Here is a 12,756-nt window from a genome sequence, read left to right on the forward strand (position 1 = left end):
GTTATTGGGAACATGGGGAAAGCTTAAGGATTGGTATACTGTCCCATTATTTTTGTTTGTTTTCATCTAGAGAAATGTTTCATTTTCCTATTGTCTTTTCAGGAACTCTGACACTAGAGTGGCCCTCATATTGTAGTCTAGATATCTTGGGCATATCAGTCTTTACCTGAATATATTGGAGTTGTTATTTCCTTTTATACCACAGTTAATTCATTTGGGGGCTTTTTTTTTTTTTTTTTTTTTTTAAGTGACATGGGGTCTCTCTATGTTGTCCAGGCTGACTCTGAACTCCCAGGCTTAAGTGATCCTCTTACCTCAGCCTCCCAAGTATCTGGGTTTATGGGTACTTACCATCATACCTGGCTACCTTGGGGCTTCGCAAATCACTTGTTTTCTTTTTTTTTTTGGCGATGGGGCATAGGCCAGGGATTGAACTAAAGGACAGTCAACCACTGAGTCATATCCCCAGCCCTATTTTGTATTTTCTTTAGAGACAGGGTCTCACTGCTTTGCTTAGCACCTTGCCATTGCTGAGGCGACTGGCTTTGAACTCACAATCCTCCTGCTTCATCCTCCCTCGCCACTGGGACTGCAGGCATGTGCTACTGTGCCTGGGTGTTTTCTGATTTCCTGTTTACTGGCAGGTATTACTCATCTGCACACAACACTTCAATATTAGAAGTTTTTCTCTTGCCAAAGAGTGATTAGCATCAATCTGTTTGGTCCTACCACTTTACCATACACTTGTCTGTTGTTTTCCTTCTTTTTTACCATACTCTCAGGATTAGGAAATTCCCTAGGTATTCATTTCTAAAATTTTGCCTTGACCTTCACACACATGCACACACACAAAACCTGTCACTTCAACACACACACATATATACTCTTACTGCCCACTCATATGGGGTAATTTTAGAATTCATTTATTCATTCAAAACATTTAGTACCTACTTTGTGAATGATACAGTGTTATTGTTTGGGGAAAATAGTAAGGTGAATGAAACATTGTCCTTATTCTTTTTTTTTTAATATTTATTTTTAGTTTACGGTGGACACAACATCTTTATTTTTATGTGGTGCTGAGGATTGAACCCAGCGCCCCGCACATGCCAGGCGAGCGCGTTACCGCTTGAGCCACATCCCCAGCCCATGTCCTTATTCTTGACCTAGGAAGAAGAATAATATGTATACAGAGATATCTTTATTGCAAAGGGTAACATGGAATAAGAAACATGAGAGAATACACTGAGGAAATAGACTGAAAAGAGAGATCACTTTGCTAAATGGTACTCAAGATATTGTTAATTAAAAGTTATAAAATTTATGGCAGGGTGTTTTAGTCAGCTTTTTTACTTCTGTGACTAAAAGACCCCACAAGAACAATTGTAGAGGAGGAATAGTTTATTTGGGGGCTCACAGTTTCAAAGGTCTCAGTTCACAGACAGCCAGTTCCATTCCTCAGGGCTTGAAGTAAGGCTGAACATCATAGTGGAAAAGTGTGGTAGAGGGAAGTGGCTCACATGATGAGCTGAAAGCAGAGAGACTCCACTCTCCAGATACAAAATATACACCCCAATGGCATGCTTGCTCCCTGTGACCTTCAGTCACGCCCTACCTGTCTTCAGTTACCACTCGGTTAATTCCATCAGAGGATTAATTCACTGATTGGGTTAAGGCTTTCATAACCCAATCATTTCTCCTCTAAACTTCGCAGTGTCTCACACATGAGCTTTTGGGGGACATCTCATGTCCAAACCATAACAGGGCATTCCAGGTGGAATGAGCAACATGAACAGAAGTTTGGAATGCAAAAAGTACAGGGAGGGGACATTTTAGAGTACATTGCAGGATTTGTGTAAATTCGATGTGGAAAATAGATTGGGATTGTGTTATAGAACAGGTATAACCTACTCATGAACTTTAGATTTATGTGCCCCACTTTTTCCTTTGGTACTGGGGATTGCTATGTCCCCAATCCCTTTTAATTTTTGGAGTGTGTAACCATTATAAGTAATCTAGAGATGATTTAAAGTATTCAGGATGGACTGGGGAATTAAGAACACTTATCTAAAATACTCTAGACCCTAGTTCAGTCTCCATTGGTCCAAAAAGAAAGAGAGAGTGTAAGTCTTCCAGATATGGTGGCACCTGCCTATAATCCCAGCAATTTGGGAAACTGAGGCAGAAGGATTGCAAGTTTTGAGACCAGCCTCAAAAACTCAAGAGCCTCACTCAAAACAAAAAATGAAAAGGACTGTGCTGGGTACTGTAGTGTATGCCTGTAATCCAAGTGGCTTGGAAGGTTGAAGCAAGAAGATAACAGGTTCAAAGCCAGCCTCAGCAACTTAATGAAATCCTAAGCTACTTAGCAAAACCATGACTCAAAAAATAAAAAAGGATTGGGGATGTGGCTCAGTGGTTAAGAGCCCCTGTGTTCAATCCCTGGTACCAAAACCAAAATAAATAAATAAAAAGGGCTGTGAATGTAGCTCAGTGGTAGAGTGCCTAATACCATATCAAAAAAAAAAAAAAAAGAGGGAAGGAAAGAAAAGGAGAATAATACAGGAGGATGTGCTGAGTTATATATAAGTACTATGCCATTTTGTATAAGAGACTTGAGTATCTTCAAATTTTAATATCTGTAATTGGTCCTGTAATCAACCTCCCATAGATATTCATCCGAGCGGCTGATTCATAAATCATGTATCTAATAAAGAACTTGTATCTAGAATATAAATAGAGAACTCTTATGACTTAAAAGGACAAATAACCCAATTAAAAAATGGACAAATGATCTTGAACAGACATTTTTCCAAAAAAGATAAAACAGCCAAAAAGCATATGAAAGATGCCCAATGTCAAAATGAAATACAAGTCAAAATGCCAGTGAAGGGCTGGAGGTGTAGCTCATTGGTACAGTGTATTGTCCCTGAATTTAATCATTAGCACCAAAACAACACACACACACACACACACACACATAATGAGATACAATTCACACTCGTACAATGGCTGTAATAAAACAGTTACAGGTTTAATGAGGATGTGGAGAAATTGGGACCTTCATACATTGCTGAGGAGAGTGCAAAATGGTTTAGGTATTTTGTAAAATGGTTTGGTGATTCCTCAAAAAGTTAAACACTGAGGGCTGGGGATGTGGCTCAAGCGGTAGGGTGCTCGCCTGGCATGCATGTGGCCTGGGTTCAATCCTCAGCACCACATACAAATAAAGATGTTGTGTCCACTGAAAACTAAAAAATAAATATTAAAATTCCCTCTCTCTCTCTCTCTCTTTAAAAAAAAAATTAAACACTGAGTTACCATTTAGTCCTTGAATTCTAATCAATGGTCTATAACCATGAGAAATGAAAAAATCTGTATATACATGAATATTCATAGCAGTATTACTCATAATAATAATAATTCATAATAATCGATTTTAAAATGTATAAATAAGATGTGATGCATACAAAGAAATACTACTTGGTCATAAAAAGGAATAAAGTACTGATTCATGCTACAACATGAATGAACCTTGAAAATATTGTGTTAAGAGAAAGAAGGCAATCAAAAGAACACATTGTATAAGTGTATTTATATGAAATGTCCAGAATAGACAAGTCTATGAAGACAGAAAATTAATTAATGGCTACATATCAATAAGTAAGATGGGGATTTTATTATGGTAGAGGAGTGATGTAACCATTCTAAAACTGATTGCACAATTCTTTGAATATACTAAAAATCCTTGCATTGTACACTTATACATAAAAATTATATCTCAATAAAGCTGTTAAACCCCTCCTCCTAATTTTTTGGTAAATCTTAAGAGAATGTAAAAGATGAGAAAATAATTCAAGTGCTTAACACTGTGCCTAGCAAATACTATATACTTATTAGTAGTTATTATTAAACACATACCACTTTGAAATTTTCTTAGAAGCACAATTAGATTGGCAATACTGTGTAAGTTTGGTAATGAAAAACCAGTTGGGACACATTGTTATGATTCAGACAAGAGAGAATATCAGTGTTAGCTAAAGTGAGCAGCAGTGGGCATGGAAAGGAAGAAATAATTTCCAGCTATAACAAATAAACTAAAAAAAAGTAGATAGAGATACTTTGTAGATAGAACATGAAAATAAAATCTATAGGATTTTGCTACTGCTTGTGATGGATAAGAAATGATGTATCTGTCAAATTCTAATCAGGAGACAAGTTACACAGTAACAGGTCATAGAAAATTTTCCAACTTGGTAGAATAGTGATAATACAAAAAAGTTCAAATGCCTAGCTTCATGCTAAATGCTGAGGATTTTAAGTTGTCTTCTGCACTTAAACTTTTGCCTAGCTACATTTTGATTATTCCAAACACACTTTTCAGTATGTTTACCTTGTTATGACTTAATAGGAGACTGACAGAAGAAAGGATAATATGAGAGTTATGTTTTCTAATGTCAGCATATGGAGTGAAAAAACATTCAAAACTACCTTTGAGCCAGGCACAGTGATGCATGCCTGTAATCCCAGCCGCTCGGGAGGCTGAGGCTGGAGGACCGTGAGTTCAAAGCCAGCCTCAGCAACATAGCGAGGCCCTAAGCAATTCAGTGAGACCCTGTCTCTAAATAAAATATATTAAAGGGCTGGGGAGGTGGTTCAGTGGTTGAGCACCCTTGAGTTCAATCCTGGTGCCAAAAAACAGACAAATAAAAACTACCATTGAAAATCCCCAGGGTGAGTGGCAGGGTGGCTCAGTGGTAGAGCACTTGCCTGACACATGAAGCACTGGTTTGATCCTCTGCACCACATAAAAAATAAAGGTATTGTGTCAATCTATAACTAAAAGAAGAAAAAGAAAGTCCCCTAGGATAACACCACTATAGGTCCTCTCATTAGATTTATCAGATTTATCTAATAATTTATCTAGGGATATAGCTCAGGGCTAGGGATATAGCTCAGTTGGTAGAGTTCTTGCCTTGTATGCACAAGGCCCTGAGTTTGATCCCCAGCAACACACACACACACACACACACACAAAAGATTTATCAGAGCAGTTTTTCTTCCAGTGTTAGAAAGAAATCTGTTTATTTTTAATCAACAAATTAAACATCTTGGATTTTAGTGGTCAATTATTGAACAATTGCTACTAAATCAAGATATCCCTGTTTTCAGGGAGGTTACACTCTGGTGGGAGTGATAAATGGTAAAGGTAAACCCAATTTCAGATGCTTTTCAATGCTATAAAGTAAGTAGCATAATGACTATAGACATACACCACTGGTAGTGGTGGTGGTGTTGGTAGCTACTAATGCTGTGATGTTGAGAGTATCTCTGAGAATATTACATTTGAGATAATGCACACTGGAGAACATTCTGAGTAGAAGCAATAAGAAGTACAAAGGTCTTAAGGATCTGTGGTGTGTTAAAGACATAAGTTTGATATGTATGAACAGAAGTCCACTATAACCTGAGTATAGTCATTGAGAAGGATGGTTGAAAGGTAAGAAGAGGAAGTTAGGAACCAGATTATTTAGAATGTAATAGACAATGGTCAGAGGCTTGGATTTTTTTCTAGTTTCAGTGGAAAGCTAACAAAGGAGTTTAATCAAGATCCAGTTTATTTTTAGATCACTTTGACTAAGGGGTTCTTAACCTCAGCACCATTGAAATTTGAGGCCAAATAATTCTTTCTGTAGGAATTACAGGCTGTTTAGGAGCATTCTACAACATTGTAGGCATTGTAGGATACTTAGTGTCTTCCCTGACCTCTGCCTATTAGATGCTAGAACTTCCTCCCATCTCTCCCGAGCTGTGACAACAAAAAAATGTCTCCAGACATTGCTAACAGTATCCTGGGGAATAAAAGTTACTATTCTAAATTTTTATACAAAAAATATGTGCACTTAACAAGACTCTAACAGAGCTGTAACACAAAATGACTCTGTATCCCATGAACTCTAACATATCATGGCCTTCAGAAGTGTGTGTTTTTTTCTCTCCCAAGTTTATGAAGTTAATAAAGGTAAGTTAAATGCCCATGTTCTCTGATTCCAGTGTTAAATGTGCCATGATGGACAACTATACAAGGTCTAGTTAGGTGCAAAAAGGCAACAATTGGTGCCAGGGTCGTGGCTCAGTGGTAGAGCGCTTGCCTAGTACGTGCAGGGCCTTGGGTTCCATCCTCAGCACCACATAAAAAAATAAGTAAAAGGTATTGTGTCCAACCATAACTAAAAAATAAAATATTAAAAAAATAAAGGTATTATTGTGTCCATCTACAACTAAAAAGAAATATTTTTTAAAAAGGGAATAATTGCTGGGCGTGATGTCGCGTCTATAATCCCAGTGGTTCAGGAGGTTGAGGCAAGAGGATCACAAATTCAAAGCCAGCTTCAGCAAAAGTGAGGCACTAAGCAACAGAGACCCTGTCTCTACATAAAATACAAAATAGGGCTGTGGATGTGGCTCTGTAGCTGAGTGCCCCTGACTGCAATCCCCAATATCCTTACCCACCCCCCAAAAAAAGGGAACAATTAAGTTTACCCAAGGGAAGTCAGAGTAAAGGAGGAAATGGGCAACCTTTGAACTAAATAGATGAATAATTGTTAAAAGGTAGGCAGTGTTTTTCAGAGGAATCATGAGGAAAGAGTCTCTGGGCACATCATGAATGAAGGACCAATTGGAAGGATGAAATGGGAAATGAGAGGGGAGTATTTGGACAAATTATTGGGATATTCGGCCCTACAGCTCAGAAAAGTGGGTTGGAAATAACAGCTTTGGAAAAATACCCTCTTATGGTGATAATTAAGGTGGAGGGTGGGGTGGGGATAACCTCACCAAAGGAGTAAACAGAGGCATAAGGACAGGCTTTTCAGAGAATGCTTTAATTCTGGAGGTCTCTTGGGCAGATAGACAGATGATGGAAATTGGGGAAATCATTATTGGGAACCCAGGATATGCAGTTTTGTGTACCATTGTTAAATCTGGCAGTAACCAGCCTTAAGTATTTTAAACTTTACCCCTTTGGAAGACAAATATATCTTGTTCTTTCCACATGAAATCTCAATTTAAAGATTTAATCTTGAAGATTGGATCTTTCCCTATATAACCCCAAAGCTATTGTTGACATCCCAAAGAAAGTACTTAGAGTCTGTCTTCTTGTGCAGTCACACAAATAATAAACTAATTTCCTGCTTCACCATCAATTTTCCCCCCTTTTTTTTTTTTGGGGGGGGGTGTGGAGGGCAGCTAGTAACCCAGCCTGGTCTGTGAGGACCCTCCAGAGCCATGCCTTTGGCAGGGATTCTGTTAACAAACCCCTCTCTGTTACAGTCTAGTTTTAAATGGACATACTTTTTTTTTTTTGTGTGTGTGTGTGTGTGTGTGTGGTGCTGGGGGATTGAACCCAGGGCTTTGTGCATGTAAGGCAAGCACTATACCAACTGCACTATATCTCCAGCCCCTTAAGTGGACATACTTTTTGTACAAAAACTTAGAATAGTAAATTTTGTCCCATAGGAGTCCCTTAGCAATATCTAGAAACATTTTTGGTTATTACAGCTTGGGAGTTGTAGAGGAGGTTATAGCATCTACATATTTCTAGTGTTTCACCCCCATGAGGAGGCTTTTAAGTAGAAAAGTATGTAGAGTTAATAGGTTGATGGTGAAACAGATGCCTTCTGAAATTTTGTTTTTCTGTGGATTTGAAACAGCACCTTTTGAAATTAAAGCTCCAAAATATTTTAACTTCTAAACTTCCTCATACTGAGAATAAAAACTGCTGAGGAGGCTGGGGATGTGGCTCAAGCGGTAACGTGCTTGCCTGGCATGTGCGGGGCGCTGGGTTCAATCCTCAGCACCACATAAAATAAAATAAAGATGTCCACCGAAAACTGAAAAATAAATATTAAAAAAAATCTTAAAAAAAAAAACTGCTGAGGACAGATACCAAGGAAGCTGAGACTGACAGGTTCTCAGGCTAACTAAACTTGTCTATGTATATTTCCTGCCTTTTGTCCCGCTTTGCCTCCTCTTCTCATAAAAGCTTTCCTCACCCAACAGCCTCCTGAAGATGGTAATTTGAGTCAGAAAGTTTCCTTAAAAGTTGGCTTTGATTAAACCTATTTTCTTGCCAATCTGAGTCCTGATTATTTTCTTAGCAGCCCTGCCCAGGGACCTTGCCTAGATCCCCGCTGGCTGAATTTGGCTGCACACCTTGGTAAGAAGTAGACAAAAAAAAAAGAAGAAGTTAAAATGAAAGTTTTGTAGTGGAAGAACAGCTAGATTGCTTCTCCCCACAGGTCCCACAGAAGCAGTTACAATTTATGTGAACAAAAGTAAAAGCCATGTGATACATATACGTGTGTGTGTGTGTGTGTGTGTGTATATATTTTTGTTGTTGTTGTTGTTGTTGTTAGTCAACCTGAAGAGGGGAGTGAAATGGGACAAAAGGCAGAAAATGCCAATATGCAGATTTAGCCTGTGTTAGGCCAGGGCAGGGGCAATTTTTGTTTTCAGCTTTCTTGGCTTTGCTATGCTTCTATTCTCAGCCTGAGGAGGTTGTGTTTTGTTTGTTTTTGGTACCAGGGATTGAACCCAGGGGCAATTAACCTCTAAGCCACATTCCCCAGCCCTTTTTATATTTTCATTTTGAGACAGGGTCTCACCAAGTTGCTTAGGGCCTTATTAAGTGTCTGAGGCTGGGTTTGAACTTGTGATCCTCCTGCCTCAGTCTCCCAAACCACTGGGATTACAGGCTCCGTGAGGAGGTTCTTAATTTTAGAGGAGCCCTCTAATTTCAGTCCCTTTCAGTATTTGTGGAGTATGTTGATGGATAAAGCCTAACCTCTTGTGTACCCAGTATAACAAAAATTCTCAAATCTGCATCAGAAACATCATACCTGATGGGTTTTTGTTTTTTGTTTTTGATACCAGCATGTTTATTTGCTCTGAGTCATGTTATTAGAAACAGAAACCAGTGCTGGAGGCCCTAAGGTTCTAAGCACTGCCCACTGCACCAATAGCAGGACCAACTGACTCCCTGGGTGGACTCAGTACTACACACACCAGGCAGGCTTGAGCTCAATTCAGGACAAGAGCCTCCTAGGGAATAGGCTTTGCTGTGAGTGGTGCACCATCCAGAGGTTGTAGCCCAGGGCACTGAGGCTGCTCCATCAGCCTAGGTCCACCTCCATTCCAATTCCCATGTTCCCTTTAGTGGTTGCAAAGTGGCTGCTCTGCTCCTGGGTGTTGCATCAACCTCTGGGTGGGGGGGGTCTGCAAGTGGTGGGTGCACTAGGTCTGTCCCTCTACCAGCTGTGTTATCAGGCCTGTGACTTACCCCCATCTACTCAGAGTCCACATGGCCAGGATGGGGATAACTTAAGGCCCAGGCTTGCAGAAGGCCATGGCAGGCCTGGCACATGCTGACTTTCCGAGGATCACCTGTCACCTAGCTGGAAACAACCCTGGACACTCCTGTGACAGCAGGTTCTGAGGGGACTCACTGGGCACCACCTCAAACCAAGGCCAGGATGAGAGCCGAGAGCATGCAGGGCCACAGACCCATGCGCGGTTCTCCTCTCCAGGCTCCAACATGTCATGCTCCTCCATGGGTCCTCACACATAGCACTGTTACACCTCTGCTCTCAGCACTTCACCTGTGTTCTAGATGTTTCTCTGACACAGCCATGTGCAGGCCAAGTGCCAGAATCATCAGAGCAATAGTGGCAGCCTGCTCCACGCAGGACACTGCCCAGCTGGCGGTGAATGCACCTGAGGACACCAGGAGGCCCATTCAGTGGCAGAACTGCAGCACTGCCCCAGTTGATGGAGGAGACAGTGAAGCAGCCTCAGGCTACCACAGGCTGGCAACAGTCATCTCTATGAGGCCTATTGGGCTCTGCCACTGCCCATCCCTTGCGAGAGGCAGTCCACCACCCTGGCTATGCAGAGGTGCCCCCTCCTTCCTGCTACCTGTAGCACTCCCAGGACTGCCCCAGGCCCTGCATGCAGGCCTTGTGAGGTGCTGCGATGGGTCTTTCCTTGCCTGCCCATAGTGGCCCTGGACTCACAGCTCACCAGCACATTGCTCACATATCACACAGCACTGTCCAGTCAGTGGTACTGACACTGGATCTTGTGATCTGAACACAACCTGAGAGGACACCCAAAATTAGATGGTGACAGGTTCTGCACCCTGCAAGGTCTTTGTCTTCTGGTCTGTTCCCAGATATGACTGCAGCTGGGTCCTGAGGTCTAGGATCTCTACCCACCACCCCTGCAATGCTTCTGGTGGCTTCTGCTGCATCTGGCATCATCATATTTCTCGTGTCCCCAGAACCTCAATCTGGCTAGGCCCTCTGAACTCCCACTGCCCCAGAGTGCAACAGACTCCTGGTTTCCAGGCCTCCCTCTGCTTGGCTGCTTAGTAATTAGGTCTGATGTGTGATCCTGGCTGAAAGTTCTCTGCCCTCAAAAGCTGTGCAGCACCCACTGGGGCATCTTGTGGGCCCTCAATTTTCCTCCTGAGAAGGACAGCCTGTCTCCCCCTGAGCCCTGGAAGCATTTTGTTATTGTGTTCTGACTGTGATAACATGTTCTCTGCTCTGAGACATTTAGACAATGACTCCAACTAGCTGTGAGTACAGTGCTATTCCAAAATAGTGACAAGATAGGACACATTTCCAGGGCCAAAGCCTAGGGCAGGTGGCCTATGGGCCCAGTGGCATCTCCATAGCCATTTGGGCCCCAAGCTCCTATCTCATTGTTCTGTCCTCCCAGCACATGGCTTCCCTCCTGTGGTCCAAGGTGCTACCCAGGCTCTATTCATCACATCTGGTTTCCAGTCAGCAGAAAGGAAGGGTATCTGCACACGGAACTTCCACTGACCTCTCCCTTGTGAATTGTCACTTGGCCACACCAGCAGCAAGTATACTTGGGAAGTGAATTCTTCCTTCAGTGCTGACCAGGAAAGGAAGACTTGGATAGGTGGGGACCAGCACCTGCAATTTGTTGGAGCTCCTGGCACCCCTTTCCTTCCTGACTTCCATCTCTTTCTTGAGACCTCCTCAATGGTGTCAATTTAACTATTACAAACTTTTTCATACCCATTTAAATTCCCAGCTCTTTTCAGCTCTTGGAGGATTCTGTACTCTGGTACTCTGCTCTTGTTTTTCAACTAGGTGCCACTTTTGATCTCTGAGAATGCTAATTCACAGTTCCTAACACTCTCTCCCATTCCTGGAGTGAGATTCTGTCCCTTGGCAGAAACTGTTGGTACCTCTGTCAGGCTTGGCCTACAGCAGGGCTCTTGCTGTTCCTCTGGGACCTGACACAGGTGGGCAGGAAGTCTGCAACCAGCCTAGCCCCCTGTCTCCGGCTTCTGTCCACTTGTTTATCTTCCCCTGACTGTTATTTTGTTGAGAAAATTCTGGTGTATTATGGTTTTGGGAAAAACATCCTCTGTGTCCTAGATCCCACATTTACTGGCAGCTGTTCCAGAACTGCTTGAGATCTTGAGAACCTGTTCACTTCTGTTCTTCACTTCAGGCACAAGCTCCTCTCCCCATGCTTCCCTGTACTGAGCAGGCACTTAAGTGCCAGAGGGCAAGTCCTGCATAACCCTCATACAGAGGAGAGAGCTGCTCTGTGACACCCTCTGAGTTGGCCTTCCCCAGCGCACTGATGCTGAGAACTGATGGCTTGTTAAAACAGATTTTGGTCCCTCCCTGGGAGTTTGGTTTATTACTGAGTCTCTGGGAAGGCCTGGTTCTGAAGGGTACTAACAGACCAAGCCTGGCTACTAGCCCCAAAAAACCAAGTAGAAAAAAATAGAGGTGCAGCCTGTTGTGGTCATGTGGCCGTACAAGAAAATATATTTAAGTACTTTCTTTGGGATGTCAACAACAGCTTCAGGGTTAAGTAGGGAAGGATCAAAGGCATAGTCTAGGGGGTTTGCATAGCTAGTAATGTTGGTCAGTCCCTGATCTGTTTGATCTTTATCCCCCAACTTATCCTGCAGTTTTGTGGGGGCCAAGGAAATGGTCAATACTGGTGAGGGGGGCAGTTTCTATTCCAGTCACATTATATTTATCTATCAGACTTGTCATCTTGAAATTAAAGATAAACTGAAGGAAAAGATAACAGAAAATAATAGGTCAGAGACAAAATGGGAGTTAGGTCAGTGACTGGGGCCTCTTTCAGATTCAGTGGCCCTAAGGTGGAGCCCAAGAATTTGCATTTTTAACTAAAAAGTTTCTAGGTGATGTTCCTGATCTGGAGGCCACACTCTGAGAACCACTGACTGGTTTTTGCTCTGGACTACCAATTCCTTTATGAGTTTAATATATTGATCGTCTTGGAACCGTCTCCGATGTTTTAGTGTGTGTTTAATACTCTTGGGTGTGAGAAGAGCCTGGAATCACCAACAACTACCTTCAGAGGTGGTTTTGACTAGCAGCAAATCTCCAGTTCCGACTATCTAGAGAATTCCAAGTAAACACTGATTGACTTCGCAGGAGGCTAATAAACGCCGTCTCCATCCCCCGAAGAGGCGACGGAGAGGTCGCACCGGCCTCTCCTTCTCAGCCCCGCTCCGCCACTCACTACTACAGGGGATCCGGGGATACCCCAAGAATCAGAACCCCGCAACTTCCTTAGTGACTTAAAGGAACAGAAAAGGGATTGGAGCAGGCCCTTTAGGACCGAGGCTGGTGATAAAACCGGCTGAGCCACCTAGGGCAGCGTTCTTTCCCG

This window comes from Marmota monax, unplaced genomic scaffold, assembly GCF_021218885.2.
Source record: "Marmota monax isolate L192 unplaced genomic scaffold, Marmota_monax_Labrador192_F-V1.1 WCK01_AAM20220418_F8-fsc00019, whole genome shotgun sequence".
Classification (NCBI taxonomy): domain Eukaryota; kingdom Metazoa; phylum Chordata; class Mammalia; order Rodentia; family Sciuridae; genus Marmota; species Marmota monax.